Source organism: Panulirus ornatus, chromosome 33 (assembly GCF_036320965.1).
Source record: "Panulirus ornatus isolate Po-2019 chromosome 33, ASM3632096v1, whole genome shotgun sequence".
Taxonomy (NCBI): domain Eukaryota; kingdom Metazoa; phylum Arthropoda; class Malacostraca; order Decapoda; family Palinuridae; genus Panulirus; species Panulirus ornatus.
Genome location: NC_092256.1, coordinates 17,469,389 through 17,489,388, shown reverse-complemented (window position 1 = coordinate 17,489,388; position 20,000 = coordinate 17,469,389).

Below are 20,000 nucleotides of genomic sequence, written 5' to 3'. Positions count from 1 at the left end.
TCCTTTCATACTATTCGCCATTTCCCGCATTAGCGAGGTAGTGTTAAGAACAGAGGACAGAGCCTTTGAGGGAATATCCTCACCTGGCCCCCTTCTCTGTTCCTTCTTTTGGAAAATTAAAAATGAGAGGGGAGGATTTCCAGGCCCCCGCTCCCTCCCCTTTTAGTCGCCTTCTACAACACGCAGGGAATACGTGGGAAGTATTCTTTCTCCCCTATCCCCAGGGATATATATATGTTTTTCTTTCATACTATTCGCCATTTCCCGCATTAGCGAGGTAGCGTTAAGAAGAGAGGACCTGGCCTTTGAGGGAATATCCTCACCTTGCAGTATATAATTGTCTTCATTTTTCATCCCTAATATGCGTAATAGTTCAGCTGTGGCTTGTCCTCTTTGAACAGAATCGTGATGACTGTCAGTCCATATCTGTTGATGGTTTTATTGGCTCTCTCCTCTACACCATGGTCAATATGGCATATACGCCTCCCATGAATTTTGAGAAACCTGATGACGTATTTTTCCAACTGGTATTCATGAAAATCTGACTGGTACTGAAGCCTTTGCCTGCTTGACCTACAGCCACAGTGAAATTACTGGTAATGTTCAGCCAGCGCAGACGGAAAATGACCCATGATTACACATTTGCTAAATGAGACGGTGACGAGGTGCGCATGAGCGCACGAGAGAGCCTATCAAGAAATGATTAAGACAGTCGAAGTCTAAGGGTGTCATGCCCGGTGCCCTATGACGTCACTGTCGACCTCTGAAAGCCTTTGAAGATTGACTTGAAATGTTCATTGTCCAGACTGGGTCCAGTTGGGATCAAATAGTTGCATTTTCACAGTAAAAAAAAAAAAGTCTTTTTTTTTATTTTTTTTATGTCTGTCCTTGTTGTAAAATACTTCGACCTTGTCTTATAAGAGATGAGAGAGAGAGAGAGAGAGAGAGAGAGAGAGAGAGAGAGAGAGAGAGAGAGAGAGAGAGAGAGAGAGTTCGAAAATGGAACGACTCTTGAGCACGACGGTAATACCTCTAAGAATGGTCGTACGACCCCGTGAGTATATTATTATAAGCCTTAAAGGTCAGGTGTAAGGCAAGGCTATCACACTCAAGGGTAGTCCCGTACCATTACCTTGTTAATGACGGTATTTTAGCAGTAAAAGTCATTAACCTTCAGCGTGGCCATTAGCCTTCAAGAATTACGATTTTTTACCTAATGTGATTATGTGATTACGCTGATGCCAATATTGGTAAAGAAAATGATTATACAAAAGGTATATGATTTCGTTATCTAATTACACCATGTCAAAATATATGGATTAAAAGGGAAAATATGTAGAGATTATATGTAGATGATATCCTCAAATGAAGAGATACATATCCCTACATATTTTGGAAGTACATTTACTGTAGTGGCTTTGGCGGAAACAACATGTGTTTGTCTGCCTCTACCGGAAAACAGCTTTACTACAGGTAATTCCATCCGGCATCATTATCATCTCTCTCTCTCTCTCTCTCTCTCTCTCTCTCTCTCTCTCTCTCTCTCTCTCTCTCTCTCTCTCTCTCTCTCTCTCTCTCTCTCTCTCTCTCACGTGGGGGACATCACTTGGCTGGTACTCGACCCACTTCGTCGCTGGCCTACGTTATATTAGGTTTCTCAGGGTATAAAGGCAAATGAAGTGCCTTACAGCCGCGCCCGGACGAACGGCCTTGACATTAATTTCGTGACTGCATATGTCCCAAATTCCGTCAGGATATTGTGTGCCTGACCTCCAACCTGAATTACAGTAGGTTATCTCTTTGTCCTCGTCCATGGCTTTCTCTTCTTTCAAAGATACGTCGTGCGTTTCCCAGGACTCGAAGTAGGTGATCGCACCCGGAACTCGAAGCAGGAGAACATTCCAAAAGTGTCGAAGTAGAATACCCAAGTACTCGAAGTAGAAGGACACATGAGAACACCCCCCCCCCCCCCCCAAGACTCGAAGTGAGTGAACATACTCCATTACTCGAATTAGAACACATTCCAGGACTCGAAGTAGAAGAACGCCTCAGTACTCGAAGTAGAACATACGCCAGGGCCCGAAGTAGGAGACCACATTCCAGGATTCGAAGTAGGAGAACACACTCCAGGACTCGAAATACAAGAGCACCTCAGCACTTGAAGTAGGAAAGCACTTCAGTAATCTATTTACATCTATCTGTCTATCTGTCTATTCATTTATCAGTCTATCTATCGATCCGTCTCTGTATTATTACCTGTTACCTGTATGTCGATCTGTCTATCTGTCTCTCTAAGTATCTGTTGACCTACATATCTATTCATCTGTCGTTAGAATTTTGTTAATGTGTTTTAATCTGTCATCTTGGTTGATTTGTCCGACTGATGGCTCTCGGTCGTCTCCAGACTCACAGAATAAAGAAAGATTTTCCTTTTTCCCTTCGTTACGAGGAAGCTCCTCATCTCAGCCTAGACTCATTTCACTTATGAAAGGCAATAGATAGTCAAGCCTCAGTCTGGAGCCAATATATCGTCGTCTCCCTTGATCTGGGAAAGACTTTAAGCAATAACGGTCACGGAAATCACGTATTGTCTGTTTGATTCGAGGTAGCAATGTTCTTACGTACGTAAAGACATTGATGACGTTCGAGGAATAAATGTCCTTGGACGGCGGGTCAAGCTCTGGACGTCTGTAAAAAATGGACGATGTTCTTCCTCTGTCTCTCTGTCTAGAACAGACCTCTTGGTCACTTGTGGTGGTGGTGGGGGTGATAGCGGGGATGGTGGTGGATGGTGGTGGGTGGTGGCGTTCCGCTGGGTAACGACCTGTCTCCTTCTCCACCAAAGTCGTGAGTGAGTGAGGTACCCGTCTGCGGCAATGTTTATTGTGGCGGTTGACCGCAAACGTAGAATTTCCAGGTCCTCATGCGCCTCATACATAGTCTTCCTCATCCCCTCCGTCCTCACAATTCCTCACACTTCCTCTCAGTCCAGGTGAGAACAGTACGCACCACACGGATAAGATCAATATTGACTGAGGGATGACTTGTGAGACGACCCGTCACAATATAGATTTCTCTCAACTTACGTCGTAATGGAGGAACGGAAAAATTAAATCACTGATTTGCTTCCTGTTAACCAGCCAAAAAGTACGTTTCCCAGACCCTTCAAGAGGTAAAAGAACCTCCGGCAGCCTAGTTTTGTTTACGTACCTAGTGTGAGTTCTTATAGGGATCCGAATATTCCTTTTAACTGTGAGAGGGAAAGAAGGATATATATATATATATAAGACCAGAAATCTCCTCAGCATCCCAGTGGTAAAGAGCATTCTCTAAGGGTCGTCTGATCTCGTATTTCCACATCTCAAAAAGAGACTTTTTATCAGAACTTATTTGAGCGAGTATTTTATTTTTGAGACTTGGAATCCTGCTTCATGAGACACGGAGGTGGACGATGCACAAGGTATCAGATCATCCGTCCGTCTGCCTCTGAAGGATCAGTGTGTCTGATGTCGCGAAGCCTCTCGTTCTTGCTGTCCCAGTGCACGTAGGAGGGAGGAGGAGGAAGGGGTCTTCCATTCCACGGCCCCTCCCTCCTCCGCTGGGTTTATGTTAGCCGTCCCGCACGCGTGACCACTTTTAACGTGTTGCTCTCTCTCTCTCTCTCTCTCTCTCTCTCTCTCTCTCTCTCTCTCTCTCTCTCTCTCTCTCTCTCTCTCTCTCTCTCTCTCTCTCTCTTCTAGATATTGGATATCCTCCGGTGTCTTCTCGGCGGCTGACATTACCGAGCGGAGCGAAGCGATATTCACACAGGCGAAACACGTACTCAGCCCGTAAAGTTTGCATTAGAACTGTCGCCGTATCATACCCCAAGTTATCGTGGGTCTCTCTGAAGACCTGCAGAACCCGCCATGCACTTGTAAAGACTTCATATCCACCATGCCTTTGTTCGTTCGAATGTCCCCGCACGATACCACTTACAAGCAGCGAAGGAAAACGCTGCGCTACATCCCACAGCGCTGGGACGTTGGCTCGCTCAGACTAGAAGCTCCTCATCCGTACCATGTCTCTCGTTACCCCCCCCCCCGACAAACATGGATCCGATCCTCACCCTCCCACAGCCCTGAATGGTCGTCCACTGCCCCTCATCCAGACACGAGCCAGTCTAGGTATTACACAGACGACACACACACACACACACACACGTGATTGTCGCTCCCTACTCCACACTCCACACCGCAAAGGCCATAAGGAAGGTAAAAGTCTCCTCACCTCGGGAATTGGCCGTCACTGGTTTCAGAGACGAGGTGAGAGAAAGATAGAATCCCTCAGGATCCTACATAGATCATTTATATACTCTATCCTAATCTTTACCTCACTTATCTGGTCATCCGCTCCTTCAAAGCGAACAAAAGACACCAAACAAAGAAATATAAGATATGAATTACACAAAACAGGGCACTGGGAACTATCACCCTTTGCTTAACCACAAACATTCCACTTCATCACTAGCACAACAGTACAATTATATTTCCAGTACAACCCGACCACAAAATGCTCGGTACCCTGTTATTCATAACGGTACCACATCCTTCCCACCCTACCTATTTCATAAACCAACCGCTAATCCTCCCCTCCTCCCCGAGCCGATATAAGAAATCACCTCCATTTCACATTTCACCAACACATAATTGCAGATCCCTCCACCCTCACAGACAGACACAGCCTTCACAAGACATAGCGCGATGGTTTCGTCGATAAACAGGAATAAACCGTCTCTCCAGGAAAAAACAACACCCAGTGTTAAAGTCTGCTTCATCAGACACATATGTCCATCTGAAACTCCATCCCCCAGGCATGCAAGAGTTATACCTTCACGTGTGCTCTCAAAACATGACCCATCACTCCATCATAAACAAGACATACGGCACGACACTTCTCAATGAGGACACTATATATATATATGTGTGTGTGTGTGTGTGTGTGTGTGTGTGTGTGCGTACACTCAGGTTCTGGGCTACACTTCAATCAGTAGGAGGAAAATGATGGACTCTATTGGAGTGAAAAGTTCGTGGAAGCGACTGTGTTCTCTTTCTTCTATTTACGACCAAATACAGCCTCACATGAAGTGACTTTTTACTCCACTTGCAAGTAGAGATCAATAACATCTCTCTCTCTCTCTCTCTCTCTCTCTCTCTCTCTCTCTCTCTCTCTCTCTCTCTCTCTCTCTCTCTCTCTCTCTCTCTCTCTCTCTCTCTCTCTCTCTCTCTGTATTTACGAATGCCCTCATTTGCATAACAAACCTGAGTGGCTTAAAGTAGTGTACATTAACATACTTAACATTCCATTCCGGCATTCGGTAGAAATTTACCCAAAACATCTGTTAGGAATCTCAAAGAAAAATATTAACATTTTTACACATGCCATCAAAATCCTAAAATCCTTTGAAGAAAAAGAAAATGAAAAATTAACGAAACACTCGTCAAATATGAGAATTTTTTTTTAATCACAGTTGCCAGTCTTGTGAAGCCTCATGAGAATTTATTTTTTTCACAGTTGCCAGTCGTGCGCCAGATCCCTTATGGGAGGCAACACTTTTAGTCCAATGTTGGCTTAAGTCATACTAGGAAGAAGAAAAAAAATGCAGAGTCGGTGATCATAAAGCATAAGTAGAATTCTCCTACGATGGTGAGATTATCTTCCTTAATGTCATTTGCCGTTGTTATTGGCAATGTATCCACGAACATGATATTTAATGTAATTAAGAATATGATTACGAACATAATGTCAGGATATTTACTAATGTAATTACCAACGTAATTACTCTTACATTACTGATATTAACCACAAATTTTTCTTCCAGAACAATTACTGATGTGGTGACAAAATGTAACTACTAATATACTAAGGTAATTAAGGAAACACCCCAGGCTCATATGTGGTTCCACGCCAACCAATCTCGACCTATACTCTCTCTCTCTCTCTCTCTCTCTCTCTCTCTCTCTCTCTCTCTCTCTCTCTCTCTCTCCCTGTATTAGAACAACTGAAAAAGAAAAACTTTGTTTTGCCATCAACAAATAGACCGTGCTCTCAGCTCATGTACCGCACTCTCAGCTCATGTACCGTACTCTCAGCTCATGTACCGCACTCTCAGCTCATGTACCGTACTCTCAGCTCATGTACCGTACTCTCAGGTCATGTACCGCACTCTCAGCTCATGTACCGTACTCTCAGGTCATGTACCGTACTCTCAGGTCATGTACCGCACTCTCAGGTCATGTACCGTACTCTCAGCTCATATATACCGACTCACAGCTCATATGTCATACTCTCAGCTCCAGTAAGACCAGTTGTTATCTTTTTTATGAAAAAATCGAATAAATTTATAAAAAGAAAAAAAAATCACCAACTCCAGCCTGGGACAGCTGGAGAAAACAATGCAAAGTGGACCTTTCACAGCACACTAGGTCGTCAACCGTATGCTAATACATCGAACTTACGACCTTATGGTATCCAAGTCCCTCCAGGTTAAACCGAGAACATGACACTCTCTTGCTCCTAGGGAGATCTCTTTTGCACTTAAGTCATTAATCAAGATTGAATTTTTTCCCCTCAAATGGCCAGATTTGTGGGTAATGCCTCTCTCTCTCTCTCTCTCTCTCTCTCTCTCTCTCTCTCTCTCTCTCTCTCTCTCTCTCTCTCTCTCTCTCTCTCTCTCTCGTTAAAACCGCACTCTCCCTCCCTCTCTCCCTCCCCCCCCCTCCCCCCCACACCGTCACACCATTTGCCTTCAAGCAAACCCACTTTAACCTCACCTTGGGATCTCGCCTCGAACGTCTTAACCTCGAGTTTCGGCGCGTAGACCAATCCCCAATCAATTCCTAATCCTCCTCCTCCTCAATCCCCCATCAATCCCCCAATCCTCCTCCTCCTCCTCCTCCTCCTCAGTCCCCAAAATCAATCCCCAATCCTCCTCCTCCTCCTCCTCATCAATCCCCAAAATCAATCCCCAATCCTCCTCCTCCTCCATCCCCAAATCCCTTCTTCCCCTCCTCCCCTTCACCCATCCCCACAACCTCCCTTGATTGGCCTGGGTTTCGTTGTCAACACGACAAGGGTACGTTGGGTGCACTTGATGTGTAAGCTGAACAACCCACAACCTCCACCCATCTGACTTAAGTTGGTTACAAGGCTCATGAATCGTGTTACTTTAGGTGTCAGAGAGAGAGAGAGAGAGAGAGAGAGAGAGAGAGAGAGAGAGAGAGAGAGAGAGAGAGAGAGAGAGAGAGAGAGGCGAGATCCTTCGAATAGGATCATTGTGGGACCGTCTATCTGTTATGTCCATGCGCATTTTTTTCAAAAAGGTACTGAGGCATCTAATGATCTTTGCTTTTCTTTTTATCAAACTACGTTTTCATTATCATTATATATTTCCTTTCTGACCACACTTCGGTTTCTCTCTTCCCCACACACTCCCTCTCTCTCTCATTACAGGTTGAAATAGACACACATATATATCCTCAGACAATCTATCCGATCTTTTTGTCTTTTACATGTTCTTCTCTGTTTCCCCCCTCTTCTTGTGGGCTGACTTATAGACACACACAGATCACGAAAGAATAACCACATGTATATATGTATATTAGATTGAGGCACAGATCATCAAGTCTACACTTAGAACGCTCAGTGAACTAGACTATATCTAGAACGTTAAGTGAACTAGACTCTATCTAGAACGTTAAGTGAACTAGACTATATCTAGAACGCTAAGTGAACTAGACTATATCTAGAACGCTCAGTGGACTAGACTATATCTAGAACGCTCAGTGAACTGTATCTACCAACAACCAAAAAAGTGAAATTGGACCCTCGAATGGAACAGATCCGTCCACTCTCACAACTTCATCCACACAACAAACAAACGAGGCTTACAAATAGCCCACAGGCATCGTCTCCTTGATGGCAATTAGCTCCATTCTGCCGCTTAACACCGGTTAATTCATCGTACCCAACGGCCTTGCTTGGTATTTTGTGTGCAGCATTGCAAGTGGGAATACAGAGGTCTGGTAGGATCATTGCAGGTGGGAATACAGAGGTCTGGCAGGATCATTGCAGGTGGGAATACAGAGGTCTGGCAGGATCATTGCAGGTGGGAATACAGAGGTCTGGCAGGATCATTGCAGGTGGGAATACAGAGGTCTGGCAGGATCATTGCAGGTGGGAATACAGAGGTCTGGCAGGATCATTGCAGGTGGGAATACAGAGGTCTGGTAGGATCATTGCAGGTGGGAATACAGAGGTCTGGCAGGATCATTGCAGGTGGGAATACAGAGGTCTGGCAGGATCATTGCAGGTGGGAATACAGAGGTCTGGCAGGATCATTGCAGGTGGGAATACAGAGGTCTGGCAGGATCATTGCAGGTGGGAATACAGAGGTCTGGCAGGATCATTGCAGGTGGGAATACAGAGGTCTGGCAGGATCATTGCAGGTGGGAATACAGAGGTCTGGTAGGATCGTTGCAGGTGGGAATACAGAGGTCTGGCAGGATCATTGCAGGTGGGAATACAGAGGTCTGGCAGGATCATTGCAGGTGGGAATACAGAGGTCTGGTAGGATCATTGCAGGTGGGAATACAGAGGTCTGGTAGGATCATTGCAGGTGGGAATACAGAGGTCTGGCAGGATCGTTGCAGTAGCCAGGGCATCATGATCCATGACGGTGTCAGAATTGTCTCATTAACTTACATTTATCAGAAGTTTCCCTGTATTAGTCGTATGTAGAACATTTTTGTACTTTTTACTTAAGAGATCTGACTCCTACTTAAGTTTTCTCAACGCGGTCTTAAAATTTCCTCTCCACTGCTTAGCAGGATTGTACTTACTACTTATACTTATTACTAACCACTTTACCCATTCAGTACCAAGATATATATATATATATATATATATATATATATATATATATATATATATATATATATATATATATATATATATATATGTATATATATATGTATATTGGAAAGGATCACAATTTTGCACGTGATCAAGATATTCCTATGAGTCCACGGGGAAAATGAAACACGAAAAGTTCCCAAGCGTACTTTCGTGTAATAATCACATCGTCAGGGGAGACACAAGAGAGAAATATAACAGTCAGTTGATATACATCGAAGAGACGAAGCTAGGACGCCATTTGGAAATATTCTCCACGTGGGCTATCAAATTTGGGAACCAGCCAACATATCAGAAACTAGGGCCCGACTCTCCCAATGAAGTATAATCATCATATTTTTCCCCTTGTGTTACGAAAGTCATGATCATAAATTCCCTGATATTAGAAGCGAGAATCTTTTAACAGGATGCAATGAAGACAAATGAAGGATTAGCCACATCCCGTCGATCTTTTGAGGAAGTTGAGTTGGACGATGCAAAGTTTGTATTAAGGCATTATGATGTGGGGGTGACTTACTCTCATTACGAGCTCCCTGGGCTGCCTCATTGCTCAGGGAGGACGTGAGGCACACGCCCGGAATGAGGAGCAACCTTGATATTGCCAGATGCGGTCAACATTATTTCTAGTTACCATCTTTTATGAGAAGGTTTTATCGGTCGATTGATGTCAGGGAAAGATATATATGTATATATTTATATATATATATATATATATATATATATATATATATATATATATATATATATATATATATATATATATATATATATATGTATATATATGGTATAATCTCAAATTATCTCTTGCGCCTTAGTGAAGTGGCGTCGGGAACAAACGAAGAATGGCCTCACTTGCGCACGTCCAATGTTCAGCTGTCGTATACAATAGACAGAATCCAGAACCCACCCCTTTCGTCCCGCCATGCCCAACAGACGCAGAGAAACCGAACCACGAACAGACTGTAGCAGAGGTGGCAGGAAAGACAAATTTTAAGGCTGTGGTTTTGCGAAGAAGGAGATAGAACGCAACGAAACGTTTCTATAATTCGTTTTACGTAGATAGAACGCAACGAAACGTTTCTATAATTCGTTTTACGGAGATAGAACGCAACGAAACGTTTCTATAATTCATACCGTTGCCATTTGATGACGTCTGTGTATTATAGAAGATTCAGTCCATATTTTTTTTTTTGTGTGTGTGTGTGGGTACGCGCGCTCTCTCTCTCTCTCTCTCTCTCTCTCTCTCTCTCTCTCTCTCTCTCTCTCTCTCTCTCTCTCTCTCTCTCTCTCTCTCTCTCGTTCAAAAACCATGCAAGAAGATAAGCTTTCAGAAACTCAAGGCCTTTTTTTTTTGTCCGGGTAGATTGTGCTGTCAGAGTCCACTTGGTACAGAGGGCGGGGGGGAAATATGAGCTTTAGCGGTCTCAATATCACGTTTGGGATCACTTTTGATAAGTAGATTTATTTAATTCATTTTCTTTTAACCCATAAGAGTCTAGTCATCACTTGCCGACACGTATCACATTACAGAATCATGTACAACTACAGCTATGGGTCTTCAGTATTTTCCAACCTGGAGATAATACAGTCCTGGGGTTGTCTTCTCGGGGTCTGTTTGGCCAAGGAAATAAAATCCAGGAGAAATGATGACGTCGTCTGCATTTCTGAGCTCCTAATATGTGCAAGTGATGAATCCGGATATGAATCCGGATATTACCTCATGGGAGGTGACAATATGCGGGTTCTGAATTTAGATATACATTACATATATATATATATATATATATATATATATATATATATATATATATATATATATATATGGTGGAGGCTTGCAGAATATATGGAAACTAGTGAATCAGATAATACATCTACAGACACATACACACACCCGCATATATATATGTATATATATATATATATATATATATATATATATATATATATGTCATGTTCTGTTTACACGAAATTGATTGGAAGTCTACACCGACGGGCGCGTAGGATTCGATCCCAGGTCATCTAAATGATAATGCAGTGTGCTATCCGTTCAGTCACGCCAAGACTGCTGATGACCGCTGACAGTGATTGGCATTAATATCTGATAAGCCCTAACAGCAGTCGACTTTAACTGCTAATCAGGATTTGCAGCTGATCCATGGGGGGGAAAAAATGTGGGCAAGATATCGAACCATTTTTTTTGGAAGTGCGTTTCTTGCACTTCTCTCTCATCTGATGTATGTCTTTTCTGCATGTCATATCAGAGTTGTTGATATCATTCTATTTTTTCTTTTTACTCTATTTCCTCATTCTTGTTCACTGTTTTCTACGTTAGCGAATTGGCGCCAGGCACACATGAAGAATGAATGGCCCCATTTGCTCACTCCCACTCTCTTGCTGTCATGTATAATGCACTGTAACCAGAGCACCCCCATTCCCTCTTCCTTCTCCTCCTCCTCCTCCTCCTCTCCACATTTCGTACATTTCTGAGAACACTACATGCTAAAATGCATGCAGAAAGGAAAAGATTGCATGCTAAAAATTTGCTTTCTGTATATGAATCCAGCTCAGGTTTATTTACATAGTCTAGACTGCATTACTCCTTGTGGCATTTCCTCTAACTATGCCGCTAGCACTGAACTCGTGGATGGTTCGTTTGGCTGTTTTGGGCTTTGAGCTTGCTCTCCACCACTGCCAGGGTCATTACAGTGGTCAGTGTGAGAGAAAAAAAACCTACATCTATCAACTGGAAAATCTTTTGAACACCTTCTTCAGTCAAGATTCATTCGAACACCATACGTGGACTTCGATATTCCTGGGCGAGCGTCACACTGTAATTGTTTGGTCCCAGATTTCATCCACCTGACATGTAGGACAGGATGGGTGTCGGACGCTATTTAATATTCTCCCAACTTGGACCCGTCTCGTGTCGAGGTTGTCAAGGAGTCCGAAGTTTGTCAAGGGATCCAGAGTTAGTGTGAGGGGGGGAAAGGGTTTGGTTTGGCTGAGAGGGACCTGTCTGTCACCCAGGGTGTTTAGATTCTATCTGTGGAGCATTCAGCACCTTCCTGGTAAAGGAGAGACTCGGGTGTTTAGATTCTATCTAGAGCATTCAACACCTTCCACTTTAGTTCCAGGTAAAGGAGAGACTCTTAAAGGCACTTGGTAGACCGTTCCGTTGTTTCTGGGTATCGTGAAACTGGTATGTTTCGGGACTGGTTCGGGAACTGGTTTCGACATGTGGGCCGGTTTAGTACTCGAGGACACGAGTTCGTTTCCCCTCGTCCGAGTGTTTGGAATCTAAGAGACGTCGTCGGAGACAGTAGGAACTGACCAAGGTTCTTCACACAGCGTCTGCTGTAAACGTTGACTCCTTCAGTCGCGCCAAGCCTCTGGCGGTCTGTGGCGCGGTTTTCTCCCTGATTTGGCGCAACCCTGGCGGGATGATCCTACCATGGACCCTAGCGTGATGGGAACTAATCCAGCCGTGGTCCAGGTACCAGACGTGAACTTGTAATCTCTCCATAGTCGTGTGTTCGATCGGCCGGTGTAAGGAGGCCACACCAACACCCCCCACTCTTCATCCTCCGTGTTCCCAAGGATCACAATAACGGTTATCGGTTCCATGATTACGTATGTTACCCCACGACACGTGTGGCCGATGTCGGCCCCCAGTCCCCCATCATCACAGAATATTACACGGCAACCTCTCTCTCTCTCTCTCTCTCTCTCTCTCTCTCTCTCTCTCTCTCTCTCTCTCTCTCTCTCTCTCTCTCTCTCTCTCTCTCTCTCTCTCTCTCTCTCTCTCTCTTTCAAGGTACACGACCTACATGGAGCGCCTGGTTTACCAAGGACTCAGGAAGCAGAGAGAGAGAGAGAGAGAGAGAGAGAGAGAGAGAGAGAGAGAGAGAGAGAGAGAGAGAGAGGGAGGGAGGGAGAGAGGGAGGGAGGGAACGCTCTTCCCTACTCACGTTGCAAGACGGAGGTGAGACGAGCGAGTTTACATTTCACATGTGAATACGATATACGTCATTTCGTACATAGGTACAGATTTGATTTGTAGATGCATCGACGTAGGTTTCTCCCCTTCCTTTTTTTTTAACATTTAACTCACGTAACGTTATCGTGTGTTTCCTTTGACGCAAGGGATTCGATGCGAAAGCCAAGGTCATGACATGATTTAAATATAACAAAGAAGCAGTGACGCACCGATGGTTATCGTGATTGAAACACTGATCTCGTTTTTATGGTTGGTTGGCTGGTTGGCTAATTGGTTTGTAGGGTAGTTGGTTGATTGGTTTGTTGGGTGGTTGTTGGTTGCTTTGGTTGGTTGGTTGGTTGGTTGGTTAGTTAGTTAGGCTTTATTAGATCTGCCGTAAAGAGAAATCTTGAATATGTTCGCCAACAGTAGCGCCAACAGTGCCTCCAAAGGCTATGAATTTATAGGATAGATTCCCCCCCTTATCTTAGCTGGTATGTGATTCGAAAATGTCGATCTCCAGCGACGTATTGATCATGATAGACGTCGACTGCTGGCTATGCCTCAATGGTCGAATGGAAACAATTATCGACCCCCGGACTAGAGTGGAGTGGCTGCAAGTGAGAAGACGGGGCTGTGTGGCAACACTCGGAGCCTTGGGAAGGTAAAGATATCACCATGAAGCCGAGGATCACTGTGGTTATCTGCGCGTTGGTCATGCGCTGCGAGAGAGATGTGTGTCATTACCCATTTTGTACTGTACGGGGAGGGAGGGAGTTCTACACTTATGTAGCCGCCCCATTATCTCATACTTCCTTCACTTATGCTGAGGCTTGTGCTATCCTAATGCAAGGGCCAGAGTATAGCGTACATCTAGAGTGGAAATTCTTGTGTGTGTACTGCAGCATGGAAAAGACTTATCTTGGTCGAAGGACGCACTGGGAGAAAGTCTTCTCCTTTCTCTTCTTCCTCGTTAATCTCGTTACCTCAGAACCCTGGCGGAGGAGACGCGAGAGAGGTCGTGGGTATAGTGAAATGTCTCTCGGACCCATGCTCAAGGAGAGTGGTAACCGAGACCACGACGCCTGATCTCATTACAAAAGCCAGTTCCCAGATATCCTAAAAGCACGGCAAGATCAGACGAACGCTGGTATGCATATGTTGCTCTCGGTATAGCAATTCAATTTTCAAGTCCTGTTTACAACAGTGGAACTTCTAAGATCTGTTTGCCACAATGAAGACACGGAGAGGAAAGATTTAGTTATTCTAATTTGTGTATCACTACAACACAACCTCACTCCACTCTGCAACTTATTCATGCTTATGTACAAGCATCATTATAATTCATCGCAAATACAACCCCCAGTTCATCACTGGTGTTGCATTGTGATCCACAACAAGAGAGGTGACCACAAGCTAAGCTGCCACAACAGACTCAGCTCAGTCACAACACAGAATATAACCGTGGCCGCTACAACCGTAGCGACGTAATGACATGCAAAAGGAGTCGTAAGAACATACTGACATGCAAGAACAACCGAGGGAAAACAGTGCCATGCAAGAACTAGGTGTGCTGTCGGCTTTGGATAGTCTATCAGCATAGAACTGTAATAAACAGAGATCATAAAGGCAGGACTTGATGGATTTTGTTCAAGAGCAACGGAAGAAGCCCCAAACATGAGATGTGTTAAGCCCTCGTCTGCTACTTACAGTAAGTCACTAGCTATGCTGGAAGCTCCAGAGGACTGGAAGATCTGGCGTTGTAACACCCACATTCCGAAAGGGTTGTGATGTGTGTCTCTCCGCCTGGAATGTTTCGTCCAGTTCGATGCTCGTGGTTGTTAAACTCATGGAAATTATGATTCCAGGCAAGACTGGAATGCACGTACAGGGCCGGCCGGCCAGCAAGCACCACTCTATCAAACGGCCCTGATCATTGGTTTGGACGATATGGGTCATCTCTGGTGAATCAACTCGAATTTTTCCCTTTTTTTTCCACTGTAATCAACACGTGAGATGAAAACGTAGAAGCTGGTATGATTTACAGTGATTAGATCTTCAGAGAGGATTCGATACAGTACCGCACCAAAGGTTAGTGGTAATTTACTCTCTCTCTCTCTCTCTCTCTCTCTCTCTCTCTCTCTCTCTCTCTCTCTCTCTCTCTCTCTCTCTCCTCTCTCTCTCTCTCTCTCTCTCTCTCTCTCTCTCTCTCTCTCTCTCTCCCCCTCCCTCTCCAAGGAAATCACCATCACTATGAGAACTGGGTTGAGGCAAAAAAGATTTTCCCTTTTAGCAAGACACGTATTTTTTTTTCTTTTTTTTTTTTACTTCCTCCAGTTCGAAACAGTTTCATGAGGCAACTCGAAAATGACCATGCGCCGTCAGGTCATGTCGGATCTGCAGATGATATGTAATGTTGGACATTACGGAAGAAAAGAAAAAAAATATTGCATACTCAAAGCAGCCTTTCAGATGTTACATCCTGTTCACCATTTCCAACTCATGGACGAAATAATCGCAACTGGATTCAACGTGCCTTCTTGATAAGGTACGAAGCTTTTGAAGCTGTAGCGTGGCATTTCGAACGATTCGAAACCTTATTTTTTTCTCTCTCATACTCAGTAAAAGTAGCCTTCAGATGTTGCCTCCTGTTCATCATGTCTAACTCATGAACAATAAATCACAACTAGGATCAACAAACCATCTCTATGAGATATGAAGCGTCGAAGCAGAACCTTAGCATTTCGAACGATTCGGAAAAATCTCTCTCTCTCTCTCTCTCTCTCTCTCTCTCTCTCTCTCTCTCTCTCTCTCTCTCTCTCTCTCTCTCTCTCTCTCTCTCTCTCTCTCTCTCTCTCATCCACGAACAACAGTAAAGAAAAAATGAAAGGCAAAAGAGGAAAAAAACACTTGCAAATGCCTTTTTATTTTTTCTTAAGTGCCACTTCGTATGGTGTCTTGTCTTATGGGACGAAATAGCCCTTGATTTCGAGATTAGACCATTAGATATGATGGGATGGCCTGTGACTTGACCCTTAAGGACCATGTCTAAGGCAACGCCATGATAACCAAAGCTTGTACCGTAGTGCTCAAGGGCCTTACCGTAGCGCCCAAGGTTCGTACCGTCGTGCTCAAGAGTCGTACCGTCGTGCCCAAGAGTCGTACCGTCGTGCCCAAGGGACTGAGAGTGAATGTAAGGGTTAGATACAGTTGTCAGACTTGAGTGGAGTCGAGGCTAAGCCCCAGAATACTGTACTTCAAAGCATCTGAATATTTTTCTTTGGTTGGTAGGGGGGGGGGGAATAATATTCTCGAATATCCGAAAAATGATTTAAGTCAGGGATGCGTGTGACTGTGTCAGCTTTTGGTGCGTGTTTGAATAATTCATGAATAATAAAGGCAGGAGCCGGAGGAGGGGTGAATATTTTAGCTTTCAGATTCATTTTAGCTGACCCAGAACGCATAAAAAAAGAACTGAGTGAACATTATGTTTTTACTTGATTTTTTTTATAATCAGATTTTTTGGTTCAATTTCAACTTGCCTGGATTCATAGGTGCTTAGATTCATGCTTCTTCTTCACTATATTTCAAAATCTTTTTCGCTCCTTTTTTCTTTCTTTTTAGACACGTATTGTTGGATGTCGTGTGAGTGTTATTACCTCGGTAGATTACAGGAAATGATTGGTTGAGGGGCTTCCTCAGATGCTCCTGGGTAAAATCCCGACACACACACACACACACACACACACACACACACACACACACACACACACACACACACACACACACTTCAGCTAATCTACTTGGATTTAGTCCACTTCCTTATCTTACCCATCCCCCACATCATCCTCTCTCTCTCTCTCTCTCTCTCTCTCTCTCTCTCTCTCTCTCTCTCTCTCTCTCTCTCTCTCTCTCTCTCTCTCTCTCATATATATTTTTCATTAATCAGCTTTACGTGTCGGCTTTTGGCTATCCCATGGGTGGAGTGGCTTCTGTTGATTGTTGGATGGTTGAAGGTAAAATACGAAAATCCTCCCCCTTCCCCCCTCCCTTCTCCCTTCTCCGAATGGTTTTGGAGGGGGAGAGGTTCTTGGTGTTGTGAGGAACTTGGGATGGGATGGTTGGAGTCTCGTGAGAGAGAGAGAGAGAGAGAGAGAGAGAGAGAGAGAGAGAGAGAGAGAGAGAGAGAGAGAGAGAGAGAGAGAGAGATGCAACAAGAGAAAGGAGAGGAAGAAGGGAATAGATCGTGGTGGTGGTGGTGGTTAGTGTGGTGAGGAGGGGGTGGTTGGTGTGATGAGGAGGGGGTGGTTGATGTGGTGGATTTGTTAGGTATTCGCTATACTGCCTTAACTGTTGTGTTTGTGTGTGTGTGTGTGTGTGTGTGTGTGTGTGTGTGTGTGTGTGTGGAGGAGAAGGAATGTTTACGAACATCAAATTTCAGAGCAGTGAGAAAAGAACAGCAAAATAATGCAGAAAAACGACATTACATTTGCAGTCTTTGAATAATTCATCCAGGCTTCCCTCACTGGTACAAAGAACAAGAATTATAAACGCTCGAAGCTGGGCCATTAAAATGAGGAAGTGGTGAACAGTTTTTGTAAAACGAGGACACAAATAGACCCATAATCTATTAACAACTACAGTAGAATATGTATTCGTGTTGAGAATTGATTTATAATGATGTACAGTGAATTGTGCATTGGATTCTGTTTGACTTTTATCCCGTTTCTCGAGAATTACAGTCAGACATCTACCACACGTCTCAAGAATGGAGGTCTTGTATATATACTGAACAACCTTTTCAATCAGCCCACTGGCAACAGGAGCATGCCGGGCTCCGAGTGACGGCCAGCCGAGCGGCACGCAACCGCGCTTCCTGACATACGAGGTTTCAACTAAGTAATTCATTTCTGGTGAGTTTTCTTAGAACTCCAATCCCTTAGGATACTCCTCTGGGGGGGGAGGGGGGGGTAAGAGAAGGGCATCGGGAGACATGACAAGAGTTTGAGGTAAGTTCGGTCAAAGGCTCCTGAAGGAGGGAGTTAGCAAGAGGATGGGCACAATCGATACAGTTGGTAACTCGGAAAGCTTTGTTGCTCAGTAAGTGATACGAACCAAGGGAGTCTCAAGAAGGAATGGACCTGATGCAGAAGACAGGTTGAGCGTTGAGACGCAGAACTTAGGTCTTGAAACTTTCATGAAATACACAGATAAACGGATAAAGGTTATGGATGAGAGAAGAGTGAAGAAATGTTTCTCTTTTCATGAAATACACAGAAACGGATAAAGGTTATGGATGAGAGAAGAGTGAAGTAGTTGTCTGTTTGTGTCTAAGTGTCCGTCAAAACAATATTGTACAGAAAGCCATGTATCAGTTCACCACCAACACCTTCAGAATATCTCGTGTTGCTTACCTTGTGTTGTGTCTCGTGCTTATGGTACGACAGATGCATTATATGTATCATGGATGAAGTGTCAGGAAGCGAGGTGGTACCCAAACTCCACCATCATCACCCCCGGAGCCTAGCATCACACATTCATATTCGTTTTTATTAATGGTGTTTGAGGCGAAAGAGTATACCTTCAAAGTTCATTTTCCTTGTCTTGTTTGGTGAAGAATGTCCTTAAGAAAGGAAGTGCTTCAACAAGGGGATCCTTTAAACCAAGGTGTTGAGTTCTTGAAGATTTGGGACTTTGCTATTGGCGGGGTGTTGTTTCAGCTGTCTCATCACTGCATCTTTATCCCTCATACGAAAACAAAAGCTGGGTAATATCTACACTTCGTCCTCAGCGTGAAGGATTTTATGAATTAGAATGTTTAGCGTCATATTGGCTTCCCTTTATGTGTCGTATGCTCTACCGTGCTGCGTGTGACAGTTATTCACTAACTCTACCTTACTGTATGACAGTCATTCATACACTACACCTCACTGTCTGACAGTCACCTATGATACCTTTGTGTCTTGCTGGCTGTGTACACCCAGCAGTGTGTCCCGCTGGCACTCACAGACTGCACCTAACAGTGTGCCTTTCGAACGCACACCCTAACTAACCCTAATTATCTCTCCGGCAATCACACAATACCACTATATTCAGACAGTACCACTGTACTCACACACCCGCACATCAATCCCCTTGTTCTCTGACGGGGTACACTTAAAGCATTAGTTGCTAGACGGTCACGTAAGCGCATAACAGAGCCCTCCCTCCGGCTCTACCTCTCCAGACAATTGCATGGTGAGGAAAACTGCAGGAAATGGTTCTGTGTGTGTGTGTGTGTGTGTGTGTGTGTGTGTGTGTGTGTGTGTGTGTTTGATATCTCTCTCTCTCTCTCTCTCTCTCTCTCTCTCTCTCTCTCTCTCTCTCTCTCTCTCTCTCTCTCTCTCTCTCTCTCTCTCTCTCTCTCTCTCTGCCCAGCAGGTAAACTAACGACCCGACTCACGTCAGTCTCCTTTGTTACTTGCATGAAAGGAGGTTTGGTCAACAGGAAAGGCATTGATCATTCGCTTAAGGGAAGGAAAAATAATAGTTTACTTTGTCCATTTATGCGTTTTTCTTTTTTGCTGTAATGAAGAAATTATTATTCCTTTTCTGCCTCATTGATAAAGGATGGGCGGCGAAGAAGAAGAATGACCATGACCCCAAATGTCCTCGGAGTATACGTATATATAAATCTATATAAACTAGTGAGAAACACCGTTCGTACTCAGATACAACCAGTTCGTCTATGGAGAAGAGAGATAAGAATAAAGCGAGCCTTTACCGCCCACAGAGCAAGACCATTTCAAACCATTTCAGAGAGATACGTTTAAACCAGTTCTCACCATTTACCCTAAACCCGTCCAGTAGACGTCATTCCCCTTAATGTAACTAGGGACGTTTCCAGTCATAAAAGAGCTACACAATAGTGCTCTTTAGAGTTTCCGGACGTAATTACGCTACGAACACCCACCCACCCGCTTTTTTTTTTCTCTCATTTTTCCTTCATCGTAAAACTTACGATATTTTCTTTGAAGCTTAAAACGAATTATGAAAATGTAGTATGTGATAAAGAATAATCTCTGGGTTATTA